This window comes from Cyprinodon tularosa, unplaced genomic scaffold (assembly GCF_016077235.1).
Source record: "Cyprinodon tularosa strain WSP-4 unplaced genomic scaffold, ASM1607723v1 ctg485, whole genome shotgun sequence".
NCBI lineage: Eukaryota > Metazoa > Chordata > Actinopteri > Cyprinodontiformes > Cyprinodontidae > Cyprinodon > Cyprinodon tularosa.
Window position 1 is genome coordinate 499,199 of NW_024039213.1, and position 21,075 is coordinate 520,273.

The 21,075-nt window shown below is 37.5% G+C and overlaps 1 protein-coding gene and 1 long non-coding RNA gene across 3 annotated transcripts in view; one reads left to right on the forward strand and one right to left on the reverse strand.

Annotated features, from left to right (window-relative positions):
- LOC119794626 (MAM domain-containing glycosylphosphatidylinositol anchor protein 1) overlaps nucleotides 1-21,075 on the forward strand; it is a 244,714-nt gene that overhangs the window by 90,995 nt on the left and 132,644 nt on the right. The window lies entirely within an intron of this gene.
- Nucleotides 20,234-20,957, reverse strand: LOC119794627. The gene is made up of 3 exons (XR_005282241.1): nucleotides 20,841-20,957; nucleotides 20,699-20,755; nucleotides 20,234-20,386 (listed from the first exon to the last, which is right to left on the reverse strand). It is a non-coding gene; the product is annotated as an uncharacterized LOC119794627 (long non-coding RNA).

Genomic DNA, 21,075 nt, shown 5'->3' on the forward strand with positions numbered 1-21,075 from the left:
GCTTTACAGAAAATGAGTCTGATTGAGGATTTATCCAATCTTTTATCAAGACTGATTGTTTACCTTTGCCTGAGCCAGATTGGATTGAAAAAAAGAGCTCTCGCCTTCATCCGTACAGAGGGGAAAAAAATCCAATCATTTCTCTTTCTGTCTTTCTTTCCTCATTTCTATATCTCACTTTACCTTCATATTGTCTCCTTTTTATCCTTACCACTCCTAAATTACAAAGTCATCATGTCTATTTGTTTAGATCTTTCCTCTTTTTCCCATATGTTTTTTTCTTGATATTTTTCTCTGACTTTGTCCATGTTGAGTTTTTTGGTGTATTTCAAGCTTCTTATCCTTCTAAACATTAGTAGTGGTACGAATAATTCAAATGGTTAAAACAAGTCTGTTAGAGAGAATTTGTGAAAAATAAAACACTGTTGTGCAAGTAATTCAGAAGATTATGAATAATTAAATTAAATAACTAGAACTGAAAATTATAGTTAAGCCGGGCGTACACTGTGCAATTTTTTTCCGCACGCAGCTACTGCTCACACTGTACTACTAAACCCTGCGGTTTAGTCCTACATTTTGAGCTCACAGCTCACGATTTATGTGCGGCCCGACACTCTGATGCGATCTACCTGCTCACACTGCACGACTAAAAAACAAGTCGGACTGAGCTCTGCAGTGAGATGGAGCTGCTCTGACTCGTCTATCCGGAAGCCAAACAAATAGAAGGGGAATATGAAGCGCACTAGAGTGAAACGCGCTGCCTTGGCAACCTTGTGCAAATTTGTGCTGAAAGCCTTAAAAAGAAAAGGCAACAAGGTATTTGGAAAAATCACATGGCTGGGCAAACGTGGCTACTAGGGTCTGTCAATTTGACAGACAGAACTGCATTTCACTCATTGCATCCCCGCCATGCTTCTGTGCTTACAGAAGAATCTTTGTTTGTGCATGTGCACTGAGCGATTTGCCCACGACGGACCTCACAATTCCAGATCGGGAGGTGGTCGTCAGAGGCTGATCGTCTCTGAAAGTCAGCCCGATTGAAAGATTCTCACACACAAAATACCACAGGTTAAATACAATGATATCTTTATTAGCTAATAATTACACAATATTATTATATATAGTTACTATGCAGACATCAAACACTATTGTATATGTTAAAGAATAACAACCCTGGTCAGTAAGCACATTATAGTTATAATCATTCAACTCATAATAATTAAGTAGTTTTACCTTTGATTTGACTGACCTATTAATTACTATGACTTCCAGTTCTAGTTATTTAAAATATCCCTCAGAAACTTTTTCACAGTGATTTTCTCAAGAAAAAGAGCTTATATTCTTATTATCAAATGATAACAAAAGCTGATAAGGAGATGATTGGTGTGTGTTAAAACTTACACCCTTTAATACCACAACAGCGAGAGATTGATCTATAAGTGTAAATCATGGCAGCCTATGTGTAATTCTGTAAATAATCCTATGTTTAACTTTTAGGTAACGAGACAATGTTGTTGGATTGATGATTTGCTTCCACTTCTGATTCATAAGCAATTAGTCCTATCCCTCCGGCGCCTTAGCAGCTGGTGTTTTCTTAACAGCCCCGGTGTTACGGCTGTAACAGGTATAAGATGCATTAACCCCCAAAATGAGTCCAGATTAAATATTTTCATTAAAAACTGTCAGATTTGTTTCTACTTTATTCCTTGCAATCCAATCATCCACTACGACCTGACAATGAGTAAAAAGAAGTAGGAAACTAAAAAACGGATTATTTGTGCGCACACATGGTACTGCGACTGCACAGCTACGTTCACCTCAGGCATTGATGGACTGGGAATCCAGGGCTGTTGGCCAGCCTCATTCAGTACTCATACAGGTTAATCATCTCATTGTCTCAAGAAATCTATAACTGTTTTCTCGTGATAACAAGATATTTATCAGGTTATCTCGAGAAAACAATTAATTGTTTAACCTTGATGATGAGATAGTTATGTCATTATCTCGAGAAGTCAAAACAAAAAAACAAAAGTCGAGTGGGAGACCCCTCTGGGCTTCCGTAGATATGACATTAATCTGATCAGACATATATTTGGTTCTCTGATGTAGGATGTAAACTGAGGATTGAGTATGGCCTTGATTTTGTAAGTAAATTCATGAATTCTCAATCTACTGCTCCAAAGTGGTCTGTTCTAAGTTTCCAAAATATGGAGAGATACTGTTCAGTTTTGGAACACTATCACCTGCTACAGTACCTTACTACCTATCAACAGGGTGGCCTTTTACCTTCAAGTTTTGGTACAACTGCCTTTAGTGATTAAAAGTCAGTGTCAGTTTAAAAGATTTGGTTTGTTACATCACAAAATTTGGCAGCATTATTAAGGTTTAAATACTTTTGCAAGGCATCAATTTTTATTTATTTTATTGATTAGATCATTAATTTTTTTCAGTTTTCATAATTTATCATTTGAAGTATAACATCATGTCTAAGCCTAATTCTTTTAAGTATAACATAATATTATACTTAAGATAATCCTCTGATAAAGTGCTTGAAACATTTTTCTATGTGGCAGACAGCTGGGCTTTTAGTTATCAAAGCACCTTTTCCCTCACCTACAAAACTCATTTTACTTCCAGACATAAGCCATGCACATTCTCTCATGGCTTCTTCAAGAAGACAAGAGGAGAGTAAATGGTTTTTCTGAAAGTGATTCCTACCTCCCTATTATTTATTCATGGGTCTGCTGGTCATTGCAACCTTGAGACTCGTGTGATAAATTCTCTACAGGGGAATGGTGGAAGAAGCTGTAACTGGGAATAGTGGAGAGAAGAAGTGGAGAAGCGAGAGGACTGGAGAGAGGAAGGGGAGGGCTGCGGTCTAGAATATGGGTTTGGATTTCTGTCCTTGAGGAAAGAACGAAGGGCAATCGATATTGAAGCTGAGAGTGAGGCTGATCGGGTGGCACCACGAGGCTGCACAGGCACTCAGCAGGAACACAGCCTAGACATAAACAAGGTCACTGCCGGACCCTCCCCAGTAGAAGAGAAAGAAGCTAAGGGTAATATCAAGTGAATCAAAGTTCAAGAGATGATTATAAAAAGATATTTGCAAATCTGTTTGAACTTTCTGTTGAAAGAAACAAAAAGTAAGCTTTATTTTTATAGTGCATTTGTCATGAAGGAAGATTGGCTTTTAAACAGAAGAAGGAGAAAAACTAGGAGAAGAAAATATGTTCTACCAACAGCCTCAAGATTTTCTTCTGGACTTTAGATTAGTTAAGAAAAAAACAAAAACAAAAACGAGGAGATGTTTCTCATTTTGATTTTAAAAAGGGTTCATATGAAAGCAAAATATAAAGAGAAATATAAAAAACAAACAACATTGTTTACTACTGTGTACCTAGTTTACTGATCAGTTTTAATTTTTGTCATATTCCAAAGTTCTTACTCTTCAAAACAAACAATAAGGAAATGCTTTTTTATTCAGATTTTTTTTTTGCAATTTTTATAGGAAATTTACTAAAAATAAAGCATTGGATCTGTTCTACAAAGGCTAAATGTGATAATTAAAAAAAAATATAAAAAGAAAAAAGTTTTATTAGTTTCAGAGTTTTTTTGTAAGCTGTCTTACGTATGGTAGAAACATTTTTAACAATACTCCTTTTTCATTATGGACTGTTGCCTCCTATATTTAGGAATGTTCAAATCACTTAAATTCAGTTTATTTATATAAGGAAAATTCACAAAACTTGATCTCAAGGAGCTTTTCAAAGACGGTTCACTCGCCACCTCTCCAGGAAGCTTTCTCATCCAGACATTTGAATTGAGAAAGCTTCCTGGAGAGGTGGCGTTTTCAAATCTTGGAAACCAAGTCCAGTGGATATTTTTTGAACTTTTACGGAATGAGAGTATTTATTCGCTTGCATTGTATCATTTACTTTACAGCAATCTCTGACACTGGACATGTACATAGCGGCAGTGGGAAAAAATCCCTTTTAAAGGAAAAGAAATCCCCAGTAGAACCAGGCTCAGTGTGAGTGGCCTTCTGCCACGGTCGAATGGGGATTCAAGGTGACAGAAGCAGACGTAAGGAACATTAAAGCACAGATTCATACATATTCTCTGTTAGAAAGAATAATGATAAACTAGTTTTATATGTGGCTCTGTCTAGGAAAGAAACACGCAGACAAGTTATGAGCCAGTTGAGATAGGGGAGAAAAGGCCTGTACAGATTGTCACAATAAAAGCTGAGCTCATAGCTATGTCTATGAGAGAAGCAGGACTAAACACTGAAAAACAGCCCCAACTCTATCATCTGGTGTCGTTGGTAGTAACCCAGCTGATATTTCTTTCCAGTTTGCTGTCAGAGCCAAACAGCAACAGACCACATGAAGCCACTATGATGTGAAAAATCAGACAGAACATAAAGTTAGGGCTGAACTTCCGGCCTTGGGTGTCCTAGTGCCAAGTGCACAGATGGACGTCCTTAAGCTTGAACATGTTGTTCATTATGGATAATACATTACTTGCACAGAAGTCCTATAATGAAACACCACTCAGGTTCAGCCGTCCAGTTATCATTGTTGTCTTTCCCCAATTGGCGTAGAAGTCAGTAGAATCATGGAATCCCAGGGAGGGAATCAAAAGGAGTTCTTCCTTAAATAACTTGCTTCGAACTCGATCTAACATACTAGATGAAGGCATAGATGAAGATAGGAGGTTTTGCTTACATTGATTGCTCAGCTAGATCAAAACAGTCCAAACCAAGTTCAGTTTTATAGGTATCTCAGATGGCGCTTCCTTTCCAGAGGTGATTTTACCATATTTACGTTCTTTATTTAGGTTCTTTATATTAGGTATTTTAGGTTTAGGCAGGGATCATCTTTATAATGGAATCAATCTTCTCCATAAAGAATCCTATACGATCATATTGTTTATATTGTAAATATTAGAAACAAGTGTTGGCTGGGGACAAATAGCATGTGAGAAGGGAAAGCTGGAATCAAAATCCCAACTTTCTCATTTCAAGAACTATACTCTCCACACTTCACTCACAAGAGAGTGCAGAGAGTTTATTTATTTATTAAATTTAGAAAATAAAAGTAGTTGGCTTGAATTTCAAAAGGTGATTGCTACCTTTAAAGTATCCTAAACTTCTAATAACTGGTCTTTAAAAAGAGTTTTTAATGGCTCACATGCTTTGATAAACCTGACCTGCCAATTGGCTGGCAAACAGTTCCGCTGAAGGTTGGAACAAGAGTGGCTGAGAGTGAATGCTGCATTTACTGTCTCGGAGGAGATAAACTTGTAGTTATCTCCTTTAAGCCTTCGTAAATTAGATTTTGTTAAACTGATTCTGGTCCTCACAGTCACAGAAATGCATCTAATTTGCAATCAAGCTGCTGCATGGCTTATGATTACATGTCTATTTGAGCAGAAATCTGAACACAAGAGAAAAACGTTACACAATACATAAATTTTAGAACAAGGTTCAGGATCCTTGACTTTGAAGAACAAAACAACGATCAAATCAAATTGATTTTCATCATAAAAGCTCTTATGTGTTAGAATTGTCCCTGGTTGTTTGACTGAATGTAACAGAGTCCTTTACATCTTGTCTGTATTTTTGAGTATCTCTGGAGTGTCTGCTGCCGTAGCAACGCACTGTACATGACTGAGTAATCTCTCCAGGTAAAAATAAAAAGGTCCTGCATAACATCTGCATGTATGTACTTGCAACATGAATGACAAAGACTGAAATATTATTGAATTGTCTGGACATGAACAAAAGGCACTTTGTAAGCACTTTGTAAGGAAATACTTCTTAATGGCCTTGCAATAATAACGTGCGCACGAAATACTTATTAATAATATTAATATCATTCCTGGACAACTGGGTAAGCAAATCTAGCGCGCCTTCTCTAAGGTCTAAGGCGCGCTCGATTTGCTTACCCAGTTGTCCAGGAATGATATTAATATTATTAATAAGTATTTCGTGCGCACGTTAAACTTATTGCGTGGCCACGAAGTAGTATTTCGTGCGCACGTTATACTTATTGCGTGGCCACGAAGTAGTATTTCGTGCGCACGAAATACTACTTCGTGGCCACAATTAAAACATTTTTTTGACCATGTTATCAGAGGGGCTCCGTACTGTTCTGACTCAAAACATAGTAAAGCACAAGTTGAGAACATTTTCAAAAGAGATCAAACTATTTTAAAATGCCTCACTTGATGGAACATGTTTTAAAGGGTTTTATAGATGGATGGATTGAAGGATGGATAGATAGAGTGATTGCGTGTCTGTACAGTTCCATTATTCCAGTTTAATTATTCCTGCTGTAGAATATATATTAGAAATAACCTGCTTTAGTGGATTTGTTATTTAACATTAATCTAATCAAAGCTCATTTCTCTTACCTGTCAGTCCTTTTTTTTCATCACTCTCTTAATCCTTTATTTGCTGAACTCTTCACTTTAATACCTTGCATGGATTTTCCACTCTCAGGTGTTTCCTGTGTTTTCCTTTATTTTGTTGTCTTTGCAGTTGCCTTTTTTGTCTTTTCTGCGTTTCACCTCCTTCCTCCTTTTTTTGAAATTGGTTCTAAAATTTCTTCAATTGTACAGTTTCAGTTCTCCGTCAAGAGAAAATAAATCACTTCTGTATGTTATAACAGAATTCAGTGAATTTGAAAAAAGTCATATGAACTGTGATGCCTGAAATTGTTTTCGTTAAGTACCAGCCTTACTTATTTTTGAGCCATCAAATTTTCGTTCCACTCTGATATCCAGTTTTCTCGCTGCTTTGCCTCTTTCAAGTGACATATAATTAAAACAGATATTTCTATGCTGCAATGCTTTTTTCTCACAGTATACTGCATGCCATCTACACATTGTCACATTAAGTATTTTATTGTATCCAGTGTTTGAAAAGGAAGACAGCAGTGATTACATCAGAAGATATTTATCACATTCAGCTGCCGTCAGTTTCCTGCAATATTCAGCCGTTTTGTCAATTTTGTTGTGATTTCTCCTTTTTTTTTTTTTTTTTTTTTACTTTTTCCCTTTCATGCTTCTGCTTAGATCTTGTGTTTCTTATGTCTGCATGCATATGTGAATATCTAAGGGCAGCCATGTCTGTTTGTGGGCCTGCATCCATGCCAAGTAGTATTCCCCAATAACAGGATTACCATCTTAAGACTTTTCATGGCATATGAGCCAGCTGGATATATAAAGCAGTGTAGTGTAAACTCCACTGGCATTACATCAAGAAAAGAGTTAGTAAAATTATATAAGACAGTCCCAGCCAGAACTGTGTGGGTTTCTGGAACGGAGTATAAAGGATTCAAAGATGTTTAACATCCCAGAAAGCAGCTGTGGTCTAGAGAAGGGGAAACCTTGAAAGCGAGGAATTGCTTATAGTGCCGTCAACCCAGGATGAATTTAACTTCTATGGTATGATTTTGCTCCACAGTTAAGCTTTATACTTGAATTGTCAAAGTGAATAGTGTAATGTCTGCAAGATGGAAATTTTAAATGAATGTTTGGAACCTAAAGCTAAATTTAAATGATTAAGCCAAGGGAAATTTCCTACAGTAAATATATTGAAAACTGTCAAACTCATCCCAGTGGTTACAGTATGAGGCCGTTTTACTCAGCGATATTTCCTAGCTTGCATAACCAATATAACAATGTAGAAACCCTTCAAAGAGACATACAGTTTTAACCACTGAAAGAACATATTAGTGCTTATTCTCTCTTGATCCAGCTCATTTTAGGAAGTATATTTTGCAATTGGCAAAAAAGCTAGACCTTTTAAAGTCATTAATTTTCCAGCTCCACAGAAGAAAACACTTTTAATCTCATCTTGTTTTATGATGTTTATGATTCACAATCTAGAAATTGACATTGCTGATAGAAGATGTTCTGGTTTGTGAACATGTGTTTCCAATTAACAAACTGCTGCTCTATCTGAATCATAAGCTTACTCTCCAGAAGAATGTTTCAATCTAAAACCTGCTTTTTGCTAACATGACAGTGTCAAAAGCAAAGCAAAGCCTTTTATATCATGTTAAAATAAAACTAGTCTTAACATTTATTAATGTTAAAAACGTTTTAATGTTTATGTGAATAATTAGTTGTAACTCAGATCATGCCTTTTTGGAGGATTTCTGAGAGAGACCGCTTCTTTCACAAATGTTTGTAGAAGCAATTTTCATAGGCTGATTTTATACAGCTGTGACAGAGGAAGAGGTGGGGACACCTGCATTCAATCAAGCACATTAATGTGGTCAGACAATCAGATTTACTCTGCTTATCTTAGTCTAATACCAATGAAATCTGTCAGATGGTAAATACTTTTTCAAAGCCCTTAAGCCATTCATAGATTATTCTTCTTGGTATGAATAATGAGTGGTTTTTTTTACAAATTGGAAGTATTGACTAGATCATAAGGATTTGTGGTGCTGTTTGAGAACACATAGACTAATTAACATCCACCTCATTTTGGGAAATTTTCAACTAATTTGCATATCAAAATGGAAAAGCAAATAACTTAGGAACTGAAAGCCAACATTACACGTGCAATACATTATTTGAAAGCTAACATCCTCTAGTTTCTGAATATAAATGTACATTGGGTGAGTAGAACACAGACCAAGCTACATCAGTTGAAACATGACTCAAAGTTGTTTTTTTTATTCTCGAAAATGATAGGTCTTTTTTGAACAGCAGTAATAAAGACATGCTTGAGAAAAGGCAGGTCTCATTGTATTCTATTTGTTTAACATCATGCCAACCACAACCTCTAGCTACAACAGTTCCAGAGCTGCTGGGCTTTGAACTTTTGGTGTCACCAGCATCTCCAAAAAATCTCTAAATGTGCCAAATGCTTTTACTATGCGTTGCTTTACTATTTGACCCATAGAATAACAGTGAAGCATTTTGATGGCCACAAAACATTTATGAAGCAAGTATTTTCCACTTTTTCTCAGAATGAGTGTATATAACAAAATGCAGAATTTATACACCTATAATAACATAAAAATCTATAAAAGATAGTGAAACTGCTGCTTTTCAAAAGCCCTAATGCCTTTTCTGAGCTGTATTTTTTTCAGCCTTAGGCATTGTAATAAAACAAAATCAGCATCAAAACTTAAAAAAAAATAGGACCATTGCAATCATTCGGCTTGGAGCTGCGCACATTGCTCCAGCCGCAGCTGTCTGTGTCTCTCTAAGGGAAGCCTGTAACACGGTTTCGCTTTAGTACTCTTGGCACATGTAGGCTTGTGGTAGGCCACACAAAATAATATAAATATATACAGTGACCGGAAGTGAGATTTCAGCGACTATCTGGCTCAAATCGCGTCATAAAAAGATGCAGACACTTTTGCCTTGTAGATAAGAAGACAATGTAAAGAACCATACCGTACATCATTTGCTAACAACCAATGAAAGAGTATTAGGAAGTAAATATTAGCAAGATGCTGAGAATAAGCAATGACCAGATAACTTTTTTGATGTCAACAACCCGACGTTATGGGTGATTGTCTAATCATGGAATATTTTTATTATGAATATGCTGGATTACATTTAATCTGTGGACCCTTATGGACGAATGGAGTATAAACAATTAAAGATTGGATTTATAAAACGGCTTCTGGATGCCTTCAAAGGTATGTTGTTTTGGCTGCTTTTTCATGTTTATATTTTGCCATGCTGCTTTATCTGTTTTAATTGTGCTTTGGTGCTCGCTGTGTCCATAAAATAAACTTGATGGTTGAATTGTGGAGAATCTAAGACCAGCAGACCATATCTATTGTTTGAGTTCGAGTGATATCAAGAGAGGGTTTAGAAAAGACAAGACACAGCAAAACAGGGACAGAGCAGGGAGATCAGGGAGTTGCAGAGCAGCAGGAAAATGCGACCGCCTCCTTCAAGAGTCTGAACAGAACAGGAGTTGAGAAGTTAACAAATAAACTGCATTTCTCGCTGTTTGCATGGGGGAAAAAAGAAATAAACAAACTGATCTGTCTTTAGGTAATATGCTAGTCTCATTTTTAGTGTTGCTGTTTGTCAGTTCCCAGTTTAACCACAGGTCAAAAGGGCACTGGAAAGTTGGATCCTATCGATCCTCTGCAATGTGTCAATCTCTAGTCTCAAGGTCCCAGGAATAAAGTTCATTGGGGGTTAGAAGTGGCAATGTATTTATTACCTTGTGGGGACAGTGAAAGTCAATTTCCCAGGAATATGCTACTTTGTGGGCCCTTATAGGGACCAGTTGACTGGTCCCTATAAGGGAAAGTTCTCTTCTTGGGTTGAAGGTTATGTTTAGAGCTAAGGTGTGAATTAAGTTCAGGTCATATTTAGAGTTAGGTTTGTGTTGTTACAGGCTTGGGGTTAATGTAAAGGTCTGGATTAAGAAATAAAAAATAAATGAAATACAAAAGTCAATGGAAGGACTATGAAGGGATAGAGGGACATAACCTGTGTACGTGCGTCTGTGTTGAGGAGTTAAAAAAGGGAAAGGGAGCGAAATACATATATAGGAGAGAAAGATGGCAATGTAGATAAATTACCTGAAAAACAACAGCTTCATTAGGCATGTAGAAGAATAGTAAAAAGAAGAGTTAAAAAAATAAATTAAGATTTGACATAACCACAAGCACCAAGGGATCGGTATAACATAAAGAACCAAAGCATTGCAGTTGGCTTACATATACCCCCTTTCCCTTTATGCTTTTAAAGGTTCTATATCATGCTTTTTACACCTTCAAAAGTCAACTAAAGGCATGTTTGATGAAAAATTTACTTTGGCACTACAGAGTATTCATTTGTTATGAACACTCTGTAGTATTCATAGCACGTTCAGAGAGCTGAATTCAGGATTTTAAAAACATGCATGAATGAAGAAAAATACCACTTTGGGCATAATTTTGCTGAAAGGATAAGATTATAACAGAGTTAAATGCTTAAAAATATACTTTGCATGATACCTGCCCTTCATTCCATACACCCATGTTAAGGGTATATGGTGCAGAGAAATGCTAACATTTAAACCTGCAGTTCTCTAACAAATTTCATGAATTTTTTGTTTCATTTTTAATTAATTTTTTGTTTATTCATTCCACAAGTAGTGATTTTGAAAAGACTTGTTCCCTTGGATAATGTACATTTTGAGAGAATTGCAAAGACTACTCTGCAAGAGAGAGAAGGAAAAGACAAACAACTAAATTTGTAGCAAGGATTACATGGAGTGAAATAGGGACTTATACAGCTTTGGGCTGATTTAACACAACATAATAGGGTTAAGATTTGAGCCAGCATTCTTAGATAGGTTTCAACCCCAAAGATTACTTACTCAAAGTGGCATTGTTATTGCTATAATGCTTTTTGACTATGCAGAGATGCTGAGTTACCTCAAGACAATCCAAGCCTGCAAAAGGAGACCAAGTGGTTCAGAAAGCTGGGTGCTAAATCCAGAGCTAGAAGGAAATGGTGCACACACATGCTTAGAAGCACACAGAGGGGTGTTAATTCAGCTCAGTTTTATTTTGACACTTTAAAATGTATGTCCTCCCCAATATTTTAACACTGAAAAGTGACATCCCTAGTTTCTAGTTTTTCCAAAAAATAAAATGAAAAAGAATCTCCTGGAATTGGTTTCCATGTTTGAAGATGTTTCGTTTCCCATCCAGTTACACATGACAGTCCAAAGTGTTTCATTATGTAAACAATGAGAATTGTATGAAATCCTGCCTCCCTGAGAGCAAATGGAGGAATAGGAAGTTGAATTGGTGAAGCAGTTGGCTGAGTAGGTTCCAAAGAGTGACTGAAGGCTTGAAAGTAAACAGCCGATATACACAGACATTTCATCTAAGTGATTATACAGTATAATGAGGAATGTTTTAAGATTAGAAATACGTTTTTAAAATACCCTTTATAGTACTAAACTTTATTTTTTTTAATGGTCAGTTTTAATATAATTATTTGAGAAATAATAATTTCCTTTCATTTTTTAATTTCCTTTCATTCCTTTTCATTAAGAAAGAGGCAACATAAAGCAACAAAAAAGACAAAAATTATCATACAACTGTCACTGGACAAGTTGGAAAAAGAAACCTTCAACTCTACAGTGAGCTACAAAATATTTACCTTCTCTCAGAGTAAAGGGTGTAACTTTTTGATGAAAATTGTCGGGGCACTTGTGTGGGGGCTGATGGACCTACAGTCACTCAACCCGAACGCTTTCATTAGGTTTTTGTATTTTCCAAAAATTAGCTCAAACATATATTTATGGAATGTTTTCCTATTGGTGAGAACACAAGACAAGTATAATACACTAATTTCTATATTTATAGATGTTAGAGAGATGTCTTTTAGTGCATTACATACATAGGGCCCAAAAACATTAATGTATAAAAAAAATAACCAATAACAGCCGATTTCGATGGCAACATCGATATATCATGCATCCCTAGAAGTACAATTGCAATTCCGTCCATCTAGAAAAAATTGGATATGCTGCATTTTAAATATAGCTTAGCATATTTTTTCTTTTACACTTTCTGGTAAACTTGGGGATATATTTTATTGCAAGTTGCATATCCCAGGAAATCTGTTTCACCTTAAATCTGCAGCTCTCTGTGCTCTGTTTAAAAATATTTATGAATCTCTTTACTAATAAAATGATGCCAGAAACAAAATTTGAAGATAGGTAGAAGCTCTGCAGTCTGATTTGTTTATACAAAAAGAAACATTAAACATTAAAGATAACACATTTGATGTTCAAACCAATAATGGTTAGAAATGAATTAATAAAGTCATAAGCCCCAAGAAGCTGTGGGTTACAGGGATTTTACCACAGCAGGGCACTGTGTGCAAGTGGCTGCTAGACTTCCCCACAGACAGACCTCAGTCAGTCCGTGTTGGACAGAACACCTTTGATGTCATGACCCTAAGCACAGGAACCCCTTAGGGCTGAGTCTTGATGACGCATGGCTGCGTCCCCAGGTTCACCACATCACATCATCAAGTTCGCAGACAACCAGAACTACAGAGAGGAGGTGGAGCAGCTGGTGGGTTGGTGCAAAGACAACCTGATCCTGGATGTTGAGAAAACGAAGAAGATTATTTTTGACTTCACGATGAAATGGCCTAAACATGATCCAAATTCCTGGGGGTGCACATCACAGACACCCTCACCTGGACTGGTAAGCACCACCTCATTGCTCAAACAGGGCACAAAAGCACATGTACTTTATGTGGAGGGTGAGGAGAGCACACCTGCTCCCACCCATCCTTATAACCTACTACAGAAGAGCAATAAAGAATATTCTGAGTACCCGTAACATTATAAAGGACCCCTCACACCCCCACCATGGACTGTTCACCCTGCTGCCCTCTGGGAAGAGGCTTCGAAGCATTGGATGCAGGTCCAGCATCAGAACAGCTTTTTCCCCACTGCCATTAGACTGCTGAATGCTGAATATAATGGGGTTAAAAAAAGCACTGAATGTTGGAAACTGTAAATCAGAAACCAATCTTACATTTACATTTTTATCACCATGTTTACATTTTATCACTGCTGCACTTTAAAAATGGAAATGTCTTGAGCGCTGTACTGAATTTCGTATTGTACATACACTATATTGCCAAAAGTATTTGCTCACCCATCCAAATTATTGGAATCAGGTGTTCCAATCACTTCCATGGCCACAGGTGTATAAATTCAAGCACCTAGGCATGCAGACTGTTTTTACAAACATTTGTGAAAGAATGGGTCGCTCTCAGGAGCTCAGTGAATTCCAGCGTGGAACTGTGATAGGATGCCACCTGTGCAACAAATCCAGTCGTGAAATTTCCTCGCTCCTAAATATTCCACAGTCAACTGTCAGCTGTATTATAAGAAAATGGAAGTGTTTGGGAACGACAGCAACTCAGCCACGAAGTGGTAGGCCACGTAAACTGACGGAGCGGGGTCAGCGGATGCTGACGCGCATAGTGCGAAGAGGTCGCCAACTTTCTGCAGAGTCAATCACTACAGACCTCCAAACTTCATGTGGCCTTCAGATTAGCTCAAGAACAGTGCGCAGAGAGCTTCATGGAATGGGTTTCCATGGTCGAGCAGCTGCATCCAAGCCATACATCACCAAGTGCAATGCAAAGCGTCGGATGCGGTGGTGTAAAGCACGCCGCCACTGGACTCTAGAGCAGTGGAGACGCGTTCTCTGGAGTGACGAATCGCGCTTCTCCATCTGGCAATCTGATGGACGGGTCTGGGTTTGGCGGTTGCCAGGAGAACGGTACTTGTCTGACTGCATTGTGCCAAGTGTAAAGTTTGGTGGAGGGGGGATTATGGTGTGGGGTTGTTTTTCAGGAGCTGGGCTTGGCCCCTTAGTTCCAGTGAAAGGAACTCTGAATGCTTCAGCATACCAAGACATTTTGGACAATTCCATGCTCCCAACTTTGTGGGAACAGTTTGGAGCTGGCCCCTTCCTCTTCCAACATGACTGTGCACCAGTGCACAAAGCAAGGTCCATAAAGACATGGATGACAGAGTCTGGTGTGGATGAACTTGACTGGCCTGCACAGAGTCCTGACCTCAACCCGATAGAACACCTTTGGGATGAATTAGAGCGGAGACTGAGAGCCAGGCCTTCTCGTCCAACATCAGTGTGCGACCTCACAAATGCGCTTCTGGAAGAATGGTCAAAAATTCCCATAAACACACTCCTAAACCTTGTGGACAGCCTTCCCAGAAGAGTTGAAGCTGTTCTAGCTGCAAAGGGTGGACCGACGTCATATTGAACCCTATGGATTAGGAACGGGATGTCACTTAAGCTCATATGTGAGTCAAGGCAGGTGAGCAAATACTTTTGGCAATATAGTGTATGTTTTGTATACACTCTGTGTTTACAAAAGGACAATAAAGTCAGTGTTTAACTCGAACTTCTCAAACACTGATCCATCGACCAGTCGCGTACCCAACATATCAAAGTTCATTACAAAGTTAAAAGTTTTAAAAGCATCATCCTTATAATATCAAAAAAGTGAGGACTGATTTTTCCACCATATCAGATTAGGGGGGCAGAATGGTTGTCTAGCTAAACAAATACTACAATCTATTTATGCAAACTACACCCGTTGACATTAGTGCAGGGATATTAAGTGTTGTGGTCTTTCTGGATCAATGTGTGGATACACAACATTTTACAACAGTATGTAATGCGGCTCAGCCAGTGACATTTAAGAAGAACAGGGAAGACCCGTTTTATAGCAACTATAACCATTGGGTAATTTAAAAGAAAGCAAATACAGTTTAACTGAAATAATTTTTTGGGGTATTATATGTAAGCAAAGTATGTTTTTAAATTCTGTTTAGGAAATGTATACATATATTTATGTATGTGTGTATTTAAGAATATATGTGGCTGCTGCTCAAAGCGTCGTAGACTGGAAATAATTGAAAGCAGAGGTGCTTCGGCACAAACTCACTTCTCCACCAGAGACTAACAGTCTAATTGTATCACCTCACACTTATTCTGGACAGGAAAGCACTTTCCTGCTATTTTACTTTTGTTACAATGGTAGTGAGAGGTCAAGGGCTTTTTGACATTCCATTTGAAACAGTTGCCTTAAGACTTTAGAGGACTAAGGGTTGTCTTTATCTCTGATCGTTGGACACTGTCTCTTCCTTTTGAAGAGCTAGAAAGCTAGCTACATGGTCTTTTGAAATAAATGGATGTGTTTTATGCTGTTACTTCAGTGTTTTATGTCACAAAGGGAGCCTGCTCCTTTATGTCTGTAGATATTTTAAAATGTCTGTCCTCCCTAATATTTTAATAAATGTCTTAATCCTATTAGTGAGGCAGCCTGTTTAAAGCTGGGACATTTGACATCATCTGTATCAGAATTTTGCCAGAAAATAAAGCTGGGGCCCAGATAACAAGCCAGACTTGTAGATGAAATAATTTTGCCTTTTGGAAGGAAATTATTGATTTATATTAGAGGGGTTTATATATATTTTTTATCTATTATATACATATGTTTTAGAGAATTAAGAATGAACAAAATGGCATTCACATTTTATATCACTTGCTGTATCCAGAATTGTTGCTGTATACAGTCAGAGCACCAGAAACACAACCACTGCAGTTACAATCCATTCTGCAACTTATTAATTTAATTCAGTAAATAACATCTGTTTATTCTTGGTGAGGCCAAAAAAGATCCAAATTAAAATAGTAATAATAATCTCAAATATGCAGCCGTTTTTTTTTTTTTTTTGGTTGCAATCATCATCAGTTTTTTAATTTTTAACTCTGATACCAATAGATGATACTAAGACTCCCCATTACCTGACTGGAGGGAGATGCTATGTGTATGTTTTAGTTTATCAACTACTTCCCAGTACACATTAGATGAAGGATCATGAGGCATATGTCCCTGCAGTAGATAAAGAATAGATCAGGTTTAGAAAAATGTTTTTTAAAGAAAAAATACTGTTTTATTTCCCGGGGCTGAAGAGGCATCAAGCTGCTGAGGCATTTTGACTCAGTTTAAATGTATTAACTATAGCAATAATCCAATACCTGTTTTTTAAGTGCTGAAAGAGGCTGATCTTTGCCACAGATATAAAGACTTGCATTTCTTTAATAAATAATGGCTTGGCGTTGTGAATTTTACCACAAAAAACATAATAGACTAAGTTGCCAACCAACATCATCTTGTGAAGTCTTTTAAAAAAGAATGCTTTTCAACATTATTAGATTTTGCCTCATTGATAAACTGCATCACCCAACAAAATTCAGCAATTTATATGTTAATATTTGTTTTTCTAATAGTCCAGAAAGTGCAATGCACAGTTTATAAACACGTGGTCTAAGATGGAATTATTGCTTATGATTACAGCGAAACACATTACCACTAATGGAAAATTTACTAGCCCATTTGTCTGAGGCCAACTTTTTGTGCATTCCTTAATAACCACAATTTAAACACACGCTAATAGCCCCTCCAATTCCCATAAAAAGACCATGGACTTGTTTTCTCTTTTCTTCTGCATTCATAAGCCCATTACTTGTTGTTTTAGCTTTCCTTTTCCCAGGTAGAAAGATCTCTGTCATAGACAACACCCCCCTCCCGGCTGAATACCACAACAGTGAAGTAAACCTACTGCATTTTATGTTAAGGTGCATCTCAGGGGACACCTTTGCTTCCCTTCCCTTTACACCTCTAACCAGACGTAAATAAAATATCATCATAAAATTCTCTGACTCAACAAAAGTTCCTTAATCTCCCAGCATGGCTTTAGGGAGGTCTAGAGGGGACGGAGTTTGTTTTTCATGTGTAAATCGGTGGACACAAGATTTTATGAAAAGCTAGTGTTTGGCTTTCTCCTACTTTGTAAAGCGATAAAAGGAAAATGGGAGGGAAAAAACACCCAGACAGGCAGACGATGAGGTAGAAAAAAGGGCTGAAAGAGATAACCAGAACAATCCTTAAGGACACAAGCAGTGAAAAAAGACAGCAGCCTCACTCATCCATTGAAGAAAGGAAGAGGTGTAAAGGGAGAGTGAAGGAGGTCAGAGAAAGAGAGCGCAGGTGATGGTATTATGCTGCTTGTGTCATAGCCAGATAAAGGCTCCTTTGCCGCCTGGCTGTCATCTGCATTGCATACAATATCCCTTTTATTCACAGTATCACCCCTTTCTATTTTGCTTCATCTGCCACCCTGGTGGAGCAACTCCCAATGTGCTTCACTTTTTCTCTTTCCATCACACCGCTGCCAGCAATACTGCATACATCATTCCCTATCATCCTCTGTTCTATTCCTTTTTATGCTCTAAAGAAAACTGTATCTCGCACACGCTGCTGTCCTTTTTTACACACACAAAAATCAAGTATTCCTGTTCTTTTTCTCTGCTCATTCTTCTGTGCTTTTGTGCTGCCTCCTTCATCTGAAGCAGATATTAGAATATCTGTATTTAAGCCACACGCTGCTTCTATTTTTTTTTTATTTGGCAAATAAAGCAAATCACTGTGATTTTACGCTTAGTCCTATGTTTAATATCGTTGTCACTCCCTTTTCTTATTTTACATTTTGATGATTTTAATAAAGTGAATTTCAAATCAATTCTAAATATTTAAATTCAGGTGGTATCAGGGACATTGTGTCACACAACCTTACAGCAAGTTTTAGCTTTAAAAGTTGAGTTACTTTACATTTTTCATAAGAAAATCCCTAATCCAACGGAGCTACTATTTCTCTGAGTGCTGAGCCCAAAGGGAGCAAATCAATTCTCCATTATATTCAGCTGTCATTTAGCCTGATATGGTGGCCACTATCAAGGGACAGGTTGACCCAAGCTAATGTTTGGTCTGCAGAGTAGAAAAAACTTTAAATCTCTTGAAATCATTTAAATGGTTTGAACAACAAGGTAGAGATGAAGATGGACTATTCCTGCCACTGTATGTCTCTGAACCCTCTCAAGATGTGCCTAAATGCATATAAAAATATTTAAGGCAAGCACAGGATACAGGAAAAGATCTTCAATAAACTGAGTCCTGCTTTATCTGAAAAAAAAATTTGTTATTAAGGGATTTACAACATAAAATTAGACTTAGACTTAGACTTCTTTATTTGTCATTTTGTATGCACAGGGTGCATACAGAACGAAATTGCGTTACATACAGCTTATGAACGTTGCATTGATATTTCAAATGGCTCAAGTTATAGAAAAATACAAAAAGTGCAGCAGTGGTCAAAGTGTGAACAGTGCAGAGGATAAGAGACAGTGTGCAAGTTGCAGTGGATTCAGTGCAAATAGGCATTTGTGCAAAAAATGTGTTATTGAAAATAGAATGAGATGAACAATTAAAGGGCTAAAAGTTAAAAGTTCAGCAGCATTTGATGCCCGATAATGTGTATCATATGAGCATGTTGAAAGCATACAATAGAGCTAACATAGAAGAGTGTTATGATTCTGGGCTACCTGTCTTAGTGTTCTCTCACACTCCACCTGCACCCCTGCAATAAGGATCATGAGTGAGCTGTGAGCCTTCTTTGCCTACTTTCCTGAACCCAGTTGTCATTTCAATGGATTTTTCTGTCGCACCTTGCCTACACCTGACACCTCATTGGCTGCCGTTTTCTGTAAATCAACCAAGTTTCTACCCCACGACTTGCACCTCTTGCCTAGCAGTCTGATTTTCTGCCTGATCTGCCTCCCTTGGCTGCCCCTTACTTCTCCAATGGATCCTCCTCTAATCTAAGTGAGTCAGCCCAGTGCTAAGATTAAAGCTGCTGGTTTCGGCCTTGACACAACCTACTGTGACGTCATCATCCTCTTGACTGTTGTTTTCTGCATCAATTCAGAGCCCAGTGAACTACTTATTATAACCTTTGCCACCAACTGGACTCTGAAAAGGTCAGTGGTGTTATTTCTGAGTTTTCTGTCCTCCATCGAATCCTCAGCAGCCACTAACCTATTTTCCTCTCTTTGTATTGTTCCTGAGGGTTCTGCTGGCAGTTTTCTGTTTCCCACTGGAGTGTTTATTACAATTAAAGGTTTACGAAGTACTGTACTACTCGCTAAAAGATTCGTTCATCTGTCTGTTTCCCCCTAAAATAGGCCTTTGAGGAATAGATAGTGTGGTATATTGAACTTATGGGCTCTCCGTAGTTTTCCTATCTTCTATGTGATATGCGCCGGCCTAGATAGATGCGTCAGAACACCAGCCACAATTGGCATGTTGTAATAATGTTTATCGAGTACAGGCATTTAAAAGTGGTTAAATGCATGCAAAGCGTCTCGTCATTAATACACCAAAGATAGTAAAACCTATATGCAAAAATAAGTAAGAAAATAGCCTGATATCTTGATGCTGTAATGACTTTGTAATGTTTTATACATCTTTTAAAAATTATCTCTGTCTTAAAAGGTTTTTTTCTAAAATTTCGCTTTGCCATTTTTATATCAATCAAATTTCTTAAAACTGTAAAAAAAATACTCAACTGGACAGTAACATATAAAATAACATGTATTATAAATGTTGTGCTGAATGGTTTCTCAGAGTTCAGAAATAAATGGCATATAACACCAATAGCCAATATTTTTTATTAACATTTTCCAGTTCAATTCCAGCATTTAGTCTTACTTAATCAGCAAAACAGTGACTTAGATTTTTACATAAAATATACCCTATGCATGCATATGTGGCTGTTTGACGGAGTCATAGATTTGACAGATTTTTCTTTGTGGAATAGCAATTAAAGTCAGCGCCTTTGAAACGGGGGATTAGGGTTCAAATCATGGTGGTGTCAGGAAGGGCATTCAGCTCTGCCATGTGTGCGTGCAAGTTGCTCTGACCTGCAGTGGCGACCCTGCAAAAAAGAGTTTAATTTTAATCTGCATGTTATGAGCTAAATTCCCATAACAACATGGAAGAACTAAAAAGACAAAAAATTGCTCATTTAACACAGATTAGGTGAGGTTTTTTTGTATATTTACCATATGAAGTCCTATCCCATTAAAGAGTTCATTATTTTCCACCATTTCATGTTTTTAAAATTACTTTCATGTTTAATTTAATTTCCTTTTTGTGTTTCTCACAAAAGTGTACAATACATGCACTTGTATGCATTCAAGCTAAAGCCACTTAACCATGAAGAGACAGGGCGCAGTTCATTGCTCACCTTGGCTGCCTGGATCAATGGCGGCGTGCCTTCTCCAAATCTCTCCTACAAACATACCTGAATAAACAGACACAGAGCATTTACACAGGCACTGATAATCCGCTAATCCTTATAACCTGCTTTTGAATCAACAAACACTCACCTGCACTCAGGAGTGAAATGCACACTGATACTGTTTACATATAGAGACACATTTAGGGACTTCACACCTACACACTAGTGTTCGAATGCACACAGACACATACAAATGACTTTTCCCTATTATCCTCTGTGACCTCCTCTGAGGGGTATGGTTGATAGTCCCATAGAGGTTGATAACAGACAGAAGGGTTAATAGGGATTAATGGACTGCACACACACACACACACACACATTTA